This window comes from Diceros bicornis, chromosome 8, assembly GCF_020826845.1.
Source record: "Diceros bicornis minor isolate mBicDic1 chromosome 8, mDicBic1.mat.cur, whole genome shotgun sequence".
NCBI classification, from domain to species: Eukaryota; Metazoa; Chordata; class Mammalia; order Perissodactyla; family Rhinocerotidae; genus Diceros; species Diceros bicornis.
The window spans coordinates 76,255,703-76,271,489 of NC_080747.1; the positions used below are offsets into that span (position 1 = coordinate 76,255,703).

Below are 15,787 nucleotides of genomic sequence, written 5' to 3' on the forward strand. Positions count from 1 at the left end.
AACTCCTACTCTCTTATGTTAATTTAATATCAGTTTAGATGTCTAAAATTTCAAATGACAGGATAAGCTAGATGCAATACTAAATCAAATTCTCTAATGTAAACAACAGATAATGTATAAATATATAAAACAGCTAATTACAAACAGCCATTATATGTAGAAGTTTGCATAAAGTATTGTAAATTTGACTTAACAGAGTGATAAAGAAATGGATGGAAAAGTTTAAATACACCAATATGTGTGGCCAATTTGAAACTTAAGAATGCTTCAAAAATAGATATTTTTAAATTCATACATTGAAGTGGCTTAATCCACTGAAATTTAAACCAGATATTTTTATAAAATTTATATTTCTAATTTCAAAAGCAATGGGTACTCCTTGTAAATAATTTCAGTACTGAAATATATAGAACAAAAAGCAACAGTAAGAAATACATTAAAATTATCATTGTCGCTGCTTCTGGCAATGAGGAAATGGTATTAGAAGAAGGAACAAAGGTATCAACAACCTTTTTTGTAATGCTTAATTGTTTTAATAAAAAAGGAAAGATAAAATGACAAAATATTTCCATTGACAATTATGGATGTTATGTACTGAGAAGTTAGAGTATTTTTTGTAGTTTTCTGTATTTTTAAAATTTCTCAGAAATGTTCAAAGATTTAACTTAGACCTTATTACTAGGTAACCGAGCTTGATTTAACTTCATTAATGCCCTAGATACATCTAAACTGAACTTTAAAATAATTTTTTTAATTTTGGAAGCATTCACTTCTGCGTTCACTAATTTGATACCAAAAATCCAGATTATTCTACTGTAATCAACTTCCAAAATGTGTTGGGTCTCCTCCCTACAACCAAAGCCCCAAGTAAGACATCCTAAAAGTAATTTTAAGTAGTGCTCCCTCAAACATAGCAAAATAAAAGCGCAGAGTTTCCCCTTTCCATTCTCATGAAACAGGACCTCAAGCTGAAGCAGACCTGCTGTTGAAGCTATGTGGTGGTTCAAATATGAACAGCCACGTGAGTAATTTCTCCTCGTCCCTTATGTTTCACTGCTGGGTAAGTTAAGGGTGATTTGAGCTAGAGAAGAAGCTAGATGGGAGCCTCCTGGCTGAATGACACTGTCTTGATTTATTGCCATTTAGATCCGATATCAGCCAAATATAAATTAGGAAAATGTAATTAAAATAGCATTCCAATAAAATGAAGTGGAAACCTCAAAAATGTAACAATCCCAGAGAAAAACTTGTAAAATAAAGAAAAATTAATAGCTTTTTAAAAATTTTATATAGGCAACTTGGAAGGAGATCAACAATGAAATGTGCTTTTTTTTGTAATTTATAAGCAAAAGCGGTATCAAGACCAAAGTGAGTATAAAGTTTGATGGAGAATATATTTGCTCCTGATAAATTATCAAAAATAATACCATAAAGTTTATTTATGTGCTCTTTATATAATTTTAAACTATAATTAGAGAAAATTTTTCTTATTTAATCTTATGAAAATAAATAAAATACATGAATTGTTTTCCTGTTTAACCTAAAGTTATCAGTCTAATAGGCGCAATGAGTCTAATAGCAAAAAATAAAATGTAGTAACAATGAAAATTTCAGCATAACCCTACAACCCACTCAGGTCAAAATAATCCTTACAAATGAATAGAGTTGGATAAATCTTGTAGGAGTAATCATAAACTGACTAAGTGAAAATTAATATTCCTGATTTATTCTAGTAGAAATTTTGGCTAACAGAGAAGAGAGATTTTTCAAGAAGAGCCACATAGCTTAGAGGAAAAGATCTTAAAGAGATCAAAAGGGAAGAGGGTAAACAATATTGTTTCCTCTCTCCTACTTACTTATGTTTACCTTTTTATTTATTCTTCAATAAATAAATTTTATTAATGATTGGATTATCAGTAGTTAGTAATAACTTGATTCCAAAAATCACACATCCAAGGCAGTATTAGGTAGTTATCTAAACTGTCTAAGGCAGAATTTTTCAAAATTTTGAGTTCTGAGTCAGATAATTTCCATGGGTAATTCTCATGTGTTATGTCAAATAAAAGTTACATGATCAAATTTTAGATAGAAAAATTATGAGATTAAAAATTTAAACAGGTTCTATGTTGCAAAATTTCTCAGAGACTTGAGTAACTTGATGTGCAATGTTAATCTTCAGGTGCAAGCTGTAAGCAACAGTTTATAGAATTGTATTTCCATGGATTCTTTTTTTTTTTTTTGCCATATCATCTCTCAAGAGAAGCATTCCTCAGAAAATATTTTGAGAAGTATTGAACTTACTAAAGGATAACAGAAATGAGTGCAAGGAAAGGCAGCTAGTCAGGAATTAGTTTCTGAGTGTTCAAGTGACCAGATACATGTCCCCAAGTAGATTCAAGGCCAGTGTATAATCAAGAGGATGTGCTTTAAAGAAAGAGAAGAAAGTAGTATGTCTCATTATCAGTTTAAGGCTTACTACTATAAACCAAAGTATATTAGGAGTTATTACAAATTTCATCTTTATTTTCTCTAAATCTGCCAACAAAGCAATAATTATGCCATTTTATAAATGATGAAAGTGAAGATTAAAACATTAAGCAACTATTTAAAGGCCACACAGATAGTTAAGCGGCAAAGCCATAACTGTAACCCAACTGTAAGTAGGAAGCATGGATTTTTCTTATCATACTTTTTATGCATACATAAAACATTTATCACATGGTTGAGACATTGCAGCAATATAAAATATAAACCAGTTACGGTAAAGGATGTAAAGAGAATGCAGCATAAAATTATACAAACTTAGCCTCTAGAAACATATTCTTTGTTAGCAAGATAAAACATGAATAATTAAAAATAATATAAGACTAGATATAATCTACACCAAGAAAGACTTAGAAGCCTTGATTGCTATAAGAATTCTGAAGTTGGTGAAACATTGATAATAGGTAATTTGTAAGACTTGGAATATATTCTCAAAGGATAGGTTAAACATCAATACATGGACATTAATAATGATAAAAGTAGAAAGATTTTAATACATAAAAAGTAAAAAATGTAGGCATGGAATGGTTTCACTAATGTAGAGTTTATGTGAAGGGAAATATTGAGGAAGGTAAGGATTAGGTGGAAACATCTTTGAGCAGGTTGAATCAATCTTCTTTGTGAAGCATGTAAGTTTGAACTCTAAGATAAAGTATATAAACAAACAAACAAAAATATGAGAACAGAAGAGATTATCTGTTGCTACTTGGTACAATGATTAAAACTAGGAACTACAAATATTTCATAGAGGAACTTTTAACAATATATGAGAAATGAAAAAAACAGAACAGCAGCAGCATGGCCTTTCATATGGTTAAAGAATATAAACTCTTTGAGAGCACAAATGTTTTCTCTTTCACTGTCAATCCCTGGCACCCAGAATAGTGACTAGATCATAGTACCTGGTTGATTTATGGTTCTAAGAAGCAAAATTCGCCACCCATAGTCACACAGATAGAAAGATTGGAATACAGATGGGAACACAGGTCTGTTTGACCAGAAAACTCAAATCCATCCTCTTTCCACCAAATCCGTTCTTTATATTTATTTATATATTTATATCACTCAAAAGTTTGGTAGAATACATATAGATCATAGTACAATAAACAACATCTTACATCTTGCTTGAATTATGACTAATTTTAGTGTGATCATCATATGAATAAGATAAATTTATTGTTTGGTAAAGAGGTATGAAAAAGACAAATTTATTATTTGGTAGAGAAGTGTGAACCTAATAAACTCTGATATTCCTTCTAAGGACTTTTATTTATTTACCTTCCCACGGATACAAAAAAATCCTTGGCCCACAAAAGTATATAAAATATGTGTGACAGTTTTCCTAGGAGCAGGCATTGTCCACCCCAGTGCTTGACAGGCCCTACTTTCTCTGATGACTCCAGGAAAATAACAGTGATTCCCTCTAACATTGACAATAAAAGTGAGCATGGATCTGCTGGTAGTAGGAACAGGGACTATATCTACAATAGTGGCTAACAACTAATATTCTGGATAACACTAGTAAGAAGGACTTGTTGGTCTTGCTGATAATTCATGGAGAATGGGAGAAGGAGAAACATCTCTGAAATGTCTGAGCTAGACAATCAAGGGTAGGCTGGGTGAACAGGAATTTTAGGAGTATGATATGTAGACTAAGAAAGACATAGATGGAGACATTTTTGCCTTCTTAGGCATCAGGTAATCTTCCTTTTTTATAGAATACATAAGGTAGTATTAAGTTCTCAAATTTGGTGAAAGTTATTAAAATTTATTCTTTTGTGCATTTGAGGAAAAATATGATTTTTTTATTATGGAAAAATGTTTAAGCCTCTGTTGTGAAATAGCTATGATTTTCTTTCCTGGCATTTGTTTGTTTGTTGGTTTCTGGCAGTTCTTTAGCCAGACATTTGCTAGCATCTGTGACCCTCTTTTCTGCTAAAAGTCTTTCATCTTGGATGCTAGCTTCATGGCAAGGATTTTATATTCTGTAGAGAATAAACTTATTATTAACATAAAATTTTGAAGGCAAACCTTTTGTTTTTTTATTTCAAAATCTAATAACATTTTAAAGCCATGAATTATTCTTTTTAAAAACTAAAGAAAATTATCATTATAAGACCTACCTCAAAGTTCTGTCATGTACCATATCAAGCAATTAGCTGTGCATTTATATGTAACAGGGTTACTCTGTTATTTTAATTGCTGATATACCTACTGATAGACTTCTATGTAAATTAGTGTTAAGAGTTTGGGTGGAATAAGAAATTAATTGTAACTTGCCTCTGTAAACATTGTATTTTGCCTTCAGATTTTATTTTCTAGCATGAAATGCTCTTTTGTAAGTAATAACATATCAAATTAAGTTAATTGTAAGAGAAATTATGTACACGAAACAATGTATTTAACACATGACTAGCAATAATAAAATGAGAGAGAAAATATATGAGAGTTTATCATCCTGAATTTATCTTTAGTATCCACAAGTTTCTTACTAGAAGTAGTAATACAGATCCACCCATTTAAGAAATATCTCTATGGCAGACAATTTTAGATACTTTTACAACCAATCTCTCACTTCTTCTTCCAATTTGGTTCAGGTATCCTAATATTCAGCAATGTGCCTAGACCAGGGATGAAAAATCAGTAGTCTGTATCCAGGGCATAGCTAGCCTGAAGAGTGCCTTTATGGAAACTAGAATAAAAAGGCATCCCTTATGGGCTCATGAATGGTGAGTAGATAACCCTTTGTAGGAAGAAAAAAATGCACCTTCCATTGGAGCTCATGGCCTGTTAAGTAGAGTACAGATTGACCTACAGCCCCTACTTAGCCCCTTGACCAGGTACCGAGTTACATAAACACATGTGACAACCCTGTTCAAGTCAGAGCTTCTTATCAGGTGCTAAGGCACTGGGGTGGGTTCCAAATCTACTGAGACGTTGATCTTTTCAGCCCTCATGGCAGCTAGGTGGGTCTTAGCGTAGCCAAATCCCATAGGCTGATCACCTCCATGCTTCTACTGCCTTGTCTGTTTACACCAAAATGTCATATACCTATCATCATTTGCTGTGTGTGACGTGACTTGAAAAAGGCTGGAACCAATCTTAATCATCCTATTCCTGTTCATATATGGGTGTGTAAGGGTGGATAGTGGGCTAGGATAAATATTCTTCTCATATAAATGAGAGCCATATGGATGAGAAAAACACCCTCCCACACACATACCATGTTGTCAAAGTAGGATGTGATGAAAGGAGCCAGAGCAAGCACTTGGTAGCTTTGAAGGAATGTTCTATAGACAAAATGAAGATGGAGCATCAGCAGAAGAAGGAAACAGCCTTCTGAGTTCTTACCAACATTGGTGAGCTACTCAGTTCATCTTCTGCAGCTCTTGTTAGGTGAAATAATAAATGTCTACACTGCTTAAGCCACTTTTAGTTTGGTATTCTGTTACTTGTAGCTGAAAATATCCTGAGAGTTCCAAGGTGATGTTCCTTCAGTGTGTTCTCAATAGCAACCAGAGTCATCCTGTTAAAGCAGAAATGGCATAATGTCACTCTTCTGCTCAAAACTCTCTAGTTGTTTCTCATTTCATTCAGAGTAAAGGCCAAAGTCCTTATTAAGACCTGTAAGTAACCTGCCCTCACCCCATCTGCTCCTTCCTTCCTACCTTCTCTGACCCCTTTCCTACTGACTTCTCTTTGTCCATTTCATTGAGACACACTAGGCATGCATCAAACTCAGGGTCTTTGCACTTGCTAACCTCTAAAACTCCTCTCACAGATATCTTCATGGCTTGCTCCCTCACGTTCTTCAGGTCTTTACATGAATCTTACTTTCTCATTGAGGCTTTCCTTGGCCACCCTGTCTAATGATATTCCAACCACCAATCCCTAACATAGACGTATTACCTATCCTCATCCTGCTCTATATTCCTCCTTAGCACTTCTGTATGACATGTTATAATTTTTATTCAGTTATTTTATTTGTGGTCTTTTAGTCCCACTAGAATATAAATGCCAAGAAGGGAGTGATTTTCCTCTGGTTTAATCACCACTGTATCTCCAGTATCCATAATAGTACCTAGGACTTAGTAGACCTTTAGTAAATATTTGGTGAATGCATGAATGAATACTATAGGAGCAAAATTTACTAGGTTACTAGTATTACATTATTATAGCTACTGCTTTCAATGTGACATTTTATAAGTCTTTGTATAAAATAACCAATATGTTTGAGTTAATTTAGTATTTTTGTACAAAAGCTTATATTGACTTGAAAATCAGTCGGTTTAAAATACCAAGTATTGCAACATTAGTTCTTTATACAAACTTAAAATAAGAAAGATTCAGGCAATTTGATTTTATAGATTGGTAATTATTTTAATGAATCCAGTGATGTTTCCTTTACATCCAAATGTTCTCACAGTGTGGCCTTAGGACCCTATGAGTTCATTGAGGCGAGTTCATTAATACGTTTCAGACTCCGTATTCCCACTATTAAGAAACTACCACTTGAGTTTTAGTGTAGCATCAAAGAATATCCACAATTATCTGAAAAGACTTAAAATACTCCTTTCTTCTCTAGTTACATTTCTCTGTAAGGCTGGGCTTTCTTCATCTACTTCAGTCAATACATTTCTTAACAGATTGAGTACAGAAGCACATAAGAATTCAGTTGTCCTCTGTTAAGTCAGACTTTGCGAAGTCTTCTAAGTCTTCTTTGCAAGAAGTCTCTGTTAAGTCTTTGCAAAAGAAGTTGCAAAATTGTGAAACAGTGCAACTGCTGTCATTATTTTTTTGAAAACCATTATTATTGTCCATAAAATATTTATCATTTATATTAACAGGTAACAAACTTATTGTTTTTATTTGAAATGAGTTAATAAGTAAATATACTTTCTAATTCTCAGATTAATTTTGAATACAATGAATATCAATAGATAAACAAAAGTTCTTTGGAGTCATCAATACTTTTTAAGAGTGTAAAGAGATCCTGAGATAAGAAAATATTGAGAGTCTGTATTCTTTACTATTCCCCTTCTGTCTTTATTCATTAAGCACTGTCCCAATCCCTTTGAATATCCCTTCCACTATCAAGCCCTTTGCTGCCCCCACCTCCCAGCCAGGTCAAGACAGGATCTTCTACCCTCCCTGTGGTAATTTCACACTACTAGATTTTGTTCAAATGTATGGAATAGCTCTTATCACATTTTCTCACGCATGAGTTTATCACTATCTAAGAAACCACATTTCTGAGAAGTTCTTGAACGGCAGTGACCTTAATCTTTGTATCTGATGCCACTAAGAGGGTGCAAAACAGTATAGGTGCTCGATGAGTGAAAGAATCAATGATTAAATTGATGTGTGAATGGATGGATATAAACATTTTTTAATTAAAATCAATTTTATTCTTTATTTCATATTTCAAAACACTTTAACATAGGGTTTGGTGTATTGCTACCAGTTTTCTTTCCTTGTAAAACTTTTAGAATTATGCCATCCAGTCATTTATTCAGTGTGGACCTATGGCTAAGTAGGCAAATTTACCAGTAAATTTTGAATGACAACGATGTCTAGAATTATTTCCACAAATTATCAGATTAACAAATATCTAAGAGTTCCTATTAAATATTCAGATTCCTGAACTTCATGATGGACTGACTTAACTTGAATCTCCAACTATGAGCTTGGGAAACTGCATCCCCCTCTCAGGTAATTGGTGATGTTGGTCAAGAAATATATCATAAATAAACCCAAAACTTATTGTATTTGAGCTGCTAAAATCAAACTAGAACTATTCTGATTTTTCAGTTTTCATATCCACTGTCAGTCTGTTATCAAAGTCACTGATATCCAGATTTTATAATTTTGAATTAAATTCATTCAGAATTCATAATGATTTTACTATAGAATTTTTTGGACTATATTTGTACTTCATAGGTAGATAAAAATTATCCTTAATAAAATTAGCTAACTAAATTAATAACTTCAATAGAGTTGGGTGATGACATAAGGAGAAATTCTTTAACTTATTTAAGAAAACACTTGGTTTAAGCATTCTACCAGGACATTTGTATAGAATAGTGCGCTAATTGTTTGTGTCTTATCTGTTCATTAAAGTAGCTCTGTCAGAACTATTATTTAACAATATTTGTTTAATAATTAGTTTACGCTACTTTATGGCCCTAAAGGAAATAAATTCACATTCGTTTATGAATGCCCTACATGTCAGTCTTTTAACTAATTAAGAATGATGACCTTTTTACCTCAATTAACTCTTAATTAATGATGTTTTACATATTTGTTCTTTTTTTTCTTCTTTTGTGTTTTTGGTAAGGAGGTAAACAGCATCAACAAACATTGTTTTTCCAGAATTTCCTAGCCTATTGTTATGCTGTATTTCAGTGTGTGTTGAAATAGGGAAACATACTTAGCGAGACAAACAAAACTAACGCTGAGTGAGCGCCTACAGCAAGCCTGGGATTCTGATAAACACTTCCTCATTTTCTAATATAATTCTCGTAACAGTACCCAGTTCCTTCTAAGAACAGAAAACTGAGGCTAAGAAAGATTAACTATTTGTCTAAGATTGTGTAGTAAGTAGGACAACTGGGATTTACTTTGTTTCTCTCGTTCCAAAACATTCCTTCTTTTGTCTTACTTTAGAATATTTCCATGTTCTCAGTAAACTGAACAGAGCTAAGCCTACGTTTTGCAGTGTGTAATCTACACCAACTGATGTACAATTATGACCTTTGTCAGTCTGTGGAGTACCACTTTGCTTTATGTTCCAGTGTATTCACTATCTTCCAGACATTTTATATATTATTAATAATTTCCCTTATTTTAACCTGACTCTTCTGATAACTTTAGTCTTAATAACCAAACTTTATATATCAAAACATATTTTTATTTCTCATTTAAAAAATATCTTGTATCAGCCATAAGTTAAGTAAGTGTACTCAGCACAGACTTGCTGTGGGCAGATGCTGGGAGGTACCTGCTGCTGAATTTACTAAGAGATCCTTCATGAATTTTCTTTTGAGTTGTATTCTTTATGATTTTATGGTTTTATTACACTCACTTAAAATAGAGCAAAAATCTTTCCTCTTCCCAGGTCTACAATCTCCTTCACTTTAAAAAGAGAACAAGGTTATTCAATTAAAAGTAGCTATGGATCGCAGCAGTTCATTGTGCAGTTACAGCACTTATCATACAGCAATCATCTGACCCTTCTTTCGGGGAACTCTGTCTTTCTCAGGAGGAGATGGAATGATTAAGCTGTCATTATCTTGTAGTGCCACTGAAAGGACATGAGTTCCAACACCATATTGCCTGACATTTAAACTCATACCTTGGGATATTGAGAAAGAGGAGGGATAGGAAAAGGAAAAAGCCAGTTTTAAAGGTCTGTTACTTATAGGAAGATTTTAGGATTTTTACCCACACTAAAATTTAAATTGCATTTCATGTAACAGGGAAAAACAGAGCACATAAAATGAAGATAATCATTTTATGTCTACTTCTTTACATCACTGTGAAGGAAAGCAATAGAAACTTACCCAAAGACTCCAAGGATTGTGAGTGACTGCAGAAATTGAGTGAGTATGCTTTGCAGAAAACCAAAGGGATGTTCTCCTAATTACTAATGGTTGGTCTGAGAGCTATAAAATGACAATGGGATTGAAAAGGTAATGTACAACTGAAGAAAAATGCTGAACTAACTGATCAGAGATCAGCTCCAGTATAAAGTTAAGTGCTTTTATTCTCAAATCAGAGAAACCTGGGTTCAAAGCTAGCTTCACTATTTATTAGCTTCATGGCCTTGGGCAAGTTAATTGGCACAAGCTTCATTTTCCTCATCTGTAAAATGAACAAAACAGTTGTCACCTACATCTCAACATTGCTGTGACAATTAATGATATCGTGCATAAAAATAGTTTGACAATGATTAGTGTATAATAAAAATACAATAAATATTAACTGCGGCTATTAACTCATATATTGTATATATGAAAAAGGGTAAAAAAAGTAGTTAAGTACTTAGAGAATAAAAATATAAACTTAATTGTCTATGGCATATAGTGAGGTGAGGATTTCATGAGTGTATACTTATCTCCCAACTCATCAAGTTGTATACATTGCTTGTGTAGAGCTTTTTGCATATCAATCATAACTCAATAAAGTGGTTTAAAATATTTTTTAATAAAATAAATTTAAAAAAAGACTTAAGAAAATAAAAAACAAGGGAAAGATTCATATGTAAAAATGAATTCTATTTAGTCCTAGAAGTTGGCTTCCCTTTTTCTTATAGAATCCAGGTGGACAGAGCAAAGAATGAATTTGAGCAATTACAGTAATTCATAGTATCCGTTAGAAGAAAACAAGCCAAATTAGTTAGAGATATCATAGAGATATCTCAACTAATTTTAAAATGGACATTGAAAGATGCAGTGGATGTTATCAGCAAAATCCGTAGAATAAATGTAATAAGGTATGTCCAACAGTTGTTTCTTAAGGCATCTGTCAACGCAAGCCAGAGGCATAGAGATAATGCATCACGGCAAAGACAACCCTAAGAAGGGCCATAGCAATACGGGCTAACTGTTCATAGTTCTTTTTTGTTTCTTTCCAATTTTATTGAGTTATAATTCACAAATAAAATTGTAATGTATTTTAAAGTATACCACAAGATGATTGGATATAGATACACATTGTGAAGGGATTCCCACAGTCAAGTTAATTAACACATCCATAACCTCACATAGCTACTGTTTTTATTCTTTTTGGTGAGAATGCTTAAGATCTACTCTCTTAGCAAATTTCAATTATATAATACAGTGTTATCAACTATAGTCACCATTCTACATGTTGGATCCTCAGAATTTATTCATCTTGTAACTGGAAGATGTTTCCTTATCCATGCATCCATCGACAGACACTTAGATTGTTTCCACATCTTGGCTATGGTGAATAATGCTGTAATGCATGTAGGAATACAGATATCTCTTTGAGAAAGTGATTTCGTTTCCTTTGGATATATATTCAGAAGTGAGATTCCTGGATCATATAGTAGTTCTATTTTTAATTTTTTGAGGAACCTCTGTTCTGTTTTCTGTAATGGCTGTGCCAGTTTACATTCCCACCAACACTGAGCAAGGGTCCCTTTTTCTCCACAACCTAACTGGCATTTGTTACCTCTTGGCTTTTTGGTGTAATAGATGTCCTAACAGGGATGAAGTAATACCTCATTGTGGTTTTGATTTGCATTTCACTAATGATCGGAGATGTTGAGCACTCTTTCATGTACCTGTTGGCCATTAGTGTGTCTTCTTTTGAAAAATGTCTACTCACATCCTTTTCCAATTTTTTAATTGAGTTATTTGGTTTTTTTGCTATTGAGTTGTATGAGTTCCTTGTATATTTTCAACATTAACCCCTATTTGGGTATGTGGTTTGCAAATATTTTCTCTCATTCCATAGGTTGCCTCAATGTCAAGGAGCTTACCCCTATATTTTCTTCAAGGAATTCTGTGCTTTCAGGTTCAAATCTTTAATCCATTTTGAGTTGATTTTTTTGTATAGTGTAAGATAGGGGTCCAGTTTCATTCTTTTGCACGTGGCTTTCCAGTTTTCACAGCACCATTTATTGAAGACACTATCCTTTTCCCATTATGTATTCTTGGCACCTTTGTTGAAAATTAAGTGACTGTACATGCCTGGGTTTATTTCTGGACTCTCTGTTCTGTTGCGTCAATCTATGTGTCAGTTTTTATGCCAATACCATACTGTTTTGATTACTATAGCTTTGTAATATAGTTTGAAATCAGGAACTATGATGCCTCCAGCTTTATTCTTCTTGCTCAAGGTTGCTTTGGCTATTCGGGGTCTTTTGTTCCATACAAATTTTCAGAGATTCAGTTTAAATCAAGGGAAAAATTTAGAATTTCAAGATATTTCCAGGGGTAAAAAGGTATATAATAAACCATTTGAGAAACACTTCATATTAAGGCCTTTCTGTTTTTTTAAATAAGCATTAATATATTTACAGGTCTGAGAAAAAGAATTGTAGAAAAAACTCAACTTAAATTTTTTTGGGTTTTTTTTGCTGAGAAAGTTTCACACTAAACTAACATCTGTTGCCAATCTTCCTCTTTTTTTTGCTTGAGGAAGATTAGCCCTGAGCTAACATTTGTGCCAATCTTCCTCTATTTTGTATGTGGGTCGCTGCCATAGCATGGCTGACGAGTGGTGTAGGTCTGTGCCTAAGATCTGAACCCACGAACCCAGGCTGCCAAAGCAGAATGTACTGAACTTAACCACTACGCCACGGGACCAGCCCCTCAACTTAATTTTTTTATTGTTAACTTACACTTCTCCAAACATACTTGATTCTAGAACTCTTTTTCTTCAATAATACCTAATAATATCCATGAAACTAATATCTTCATAACACTAGGAAATACCTATAGAAAGTCATAGTATTCAGGTATTTATTAAGCATAAATATTGCTTAATACAAGTCAGATTTTGATAAAGAACATCAGAGTTAAGGTTGTGCAAGACTCTGGGGTGTATTGATTTACATTATTCAACCATAAATCCCATTGAAGTGCTACCAAAAATGAATATCTGTTCTTTCATCCAATCACATTAGTGGATAGTACTGATATCATCAGTAAGAAAATTTAATATTTGTTGCCTTGGAGCCCAAGGAGATTTTTGCCTTTGTCTATTTGATAGTCTTTTTAAATTCTATGTAGCAATTTACCTGGCATTTTCTTATTCAGATGAAAGAAATAACTACATATGTCCTACTTAACATATGCAAGTTTTAACCATCAGATAAACTGCTATATATGAGGAATAAAATGTTAATCAATTCTAAAAAACTGTCATAATTTACCTTAAGCTAAAATAATAGATAAATTGAGGGCAAAATTGTAGTATGGCTTTTTATTGACGTTTATTTATACTGATGGGGACGGACTATTTTCAAGATCTTGGATGTTGAAAAGGATTAGTTTTAGGCACCAGCTTGTGGCTTAGCCTGCTGGAAACTGTGGTGACATGGTCTTGCAGGGCACCTTGCCTCCAGTTAGTTTCTGGTAGATGATGATCACTGTTGAGCAAAAACCAGTATACTTTAGCTTGTGCAGGAGCAACTTTCATGAAATGGAAAATCAACTGCTTTTAAAAGAGTGTTTTTAAAGATATCTGTTAAACTCAGCTTCATGTCAAAGTAGTCAGGACCAAAAATCTATTTTTTGCAGCATTGATTTGAAAATGTCAGTTATGGTAGAGAAATATCTTGTTCAATTGGGTTAAGAAAATGTTTTTCCCTTGTTAGCATCAACCTAAAGGATTTCCCGATAACTTTATATTTATATTGCTATGTAAGGAGCAAATATTAGTACTAGGTACAAAGCTGTTGTCATTCCAGTGAATATTGTCAACATTTCCTTCAGAAGTATAGGAGGCTGTATAAAAGTTTTTGAGTTTTGTTTTTGTTTCAAATGTTTTGTTTTGCTTTATGGGAGGAATTTTATTTAATGTTTCAGACAAAGACATAGTAAAACCAATTTTTTTTGCACCACAAATGTTTTAAATGTTTTTGTTTTCATTTGATTTTGTATTCATCAAGGCCTTAAATATTGTCATCATTTGACATTATAAAATGGAGCATTGTCTATAGGTGATTTCCACATTCTGGCGTAAAGATTAGTTCTTTTATGAGATAGAAGAATGAAGGAAAGGATAGTTTTAGTCATTTAATTAGGCAGTATGTAACATCTTTTATGAGCCAACCACTCTCTTACTGGGGATATGGTAATGAATAAAACACACAGTTTATATCCTCAAGAAGAATGTTGCATCAGAGAAGAGAGACATTAAGCAAATGATTTCTGATAACTGAATATATTATTTCAAATATGCAAAGGGCTTTAGAGAACTACTTGGCTAGAGACAGGTTAGAGAGTACTAATGCTTCTCTGTGTAATTTCTGGACACTGCATTTCATCTTAATTAGGCCTGCAGTTCCTACTTAGGTATGTGTGGCCTTAGTGATGGGGATGGAGGAAAAAGGGTGAGAGCCCATGGAAGGACATGTGCAGAATGTTCTGGGAATGAGACATAAAACATTGCACTTGAGAGTGTATCAAATAAAACTCCCTGTCACTTTGCATTGGAAATATACAATGAAACCACTTCTCTCAATTCAGTTAGTGTGGGTTGAGACTCTATAGAGAAACGCTGTAATACAACGAGAACTTAAAGATCCCACCCTTCATAGAGCCTGCTTTAATGGAGAAAAGTCAAGGAATCAGCTAATTATAATATACTAACAAGAAAAGGCAGTGTGCTCAATGAGAAGTACAATTTGCTGTAAGGAGAAAGAACAGTGGTTGAGAATAATAAAGAAAAGATTTATAGAAGAGGCAGCTCAAAGGCATAAAATTTAACAAGTGAAGATGGGGTTGAGGGTAAAGAGAGTATCTCAAAGTATAAAAGCAAAGGTAGGAAGATGAGAGATAATCTAAACTTTCTAAGGATAGACTAACAATTTTTGGAGGCTACATAAGAGAATAAAGAGGTGAGAAAATAAAGTAAGATGAGCTAAAAATAGCAAAGGGTAAACAGGCCTGTAGGAAGTATTATAAACAGGGATAGCTGAAGATGCCTGGAGAAATAGGCTAGGAGCTACACGTGCATTTAGTACAGAGGAAATGCTTGTTCAGGAACTTCTGCAGGTAATGCTTACAGTGCTGTTTCTCATACGTGACTGTACATTACTTTTATCCGCTGCCTCGTGCATCAGAATTGTGTGAGATCCTATTGACAAGGCAGATTTCATTGGGTGCCATCAGACATAGAAAGAATTTTTAAAGTGGGACCATTTCCCATCCCCTATCCCCAAATTATTCTGAAGCCCACTAAAATTTGAGAAGAATTGGATGAAAGGCTGTGGCAATTTCCTTCCGGTACATTGCCTACAATTTGCATATGTAGATGTATGCATACATATACATCTTAAGAAAGAAAAAAAGAAATGGTATTGAGTGTACGTATTCTTATACAATTTGGTTGTCTTGGAGCTTTCCATATTAACTTGTTGGTCAACCTCATTTTCTGAAATGATTGCATAGTTTTCTGTAGAACAGCTGTTCCATTATTAATTTAATCACTTTATGTGATTAATTTAATCACATAAGCATTGACATTTCTTTGGCTAATTTGTGGT

The 15,787-nt window shown here is 33.4% G+C and overlaps 1 protein-coding gene across 2 annotated transcripts in view; it reads left to right on the plus strand.

The window, feature by feature from the left end:
* Window positions 1-15,787, plus strand: part of GRID2 (glutamate ionotropic receptor delta type subunit 2) — a 1,161,595-nt gene that overhangs the window by 204,991 nt on the left and 940,817 nt on the right. The gene's annotated exons all lie outside the window — the stretch shown is intronic.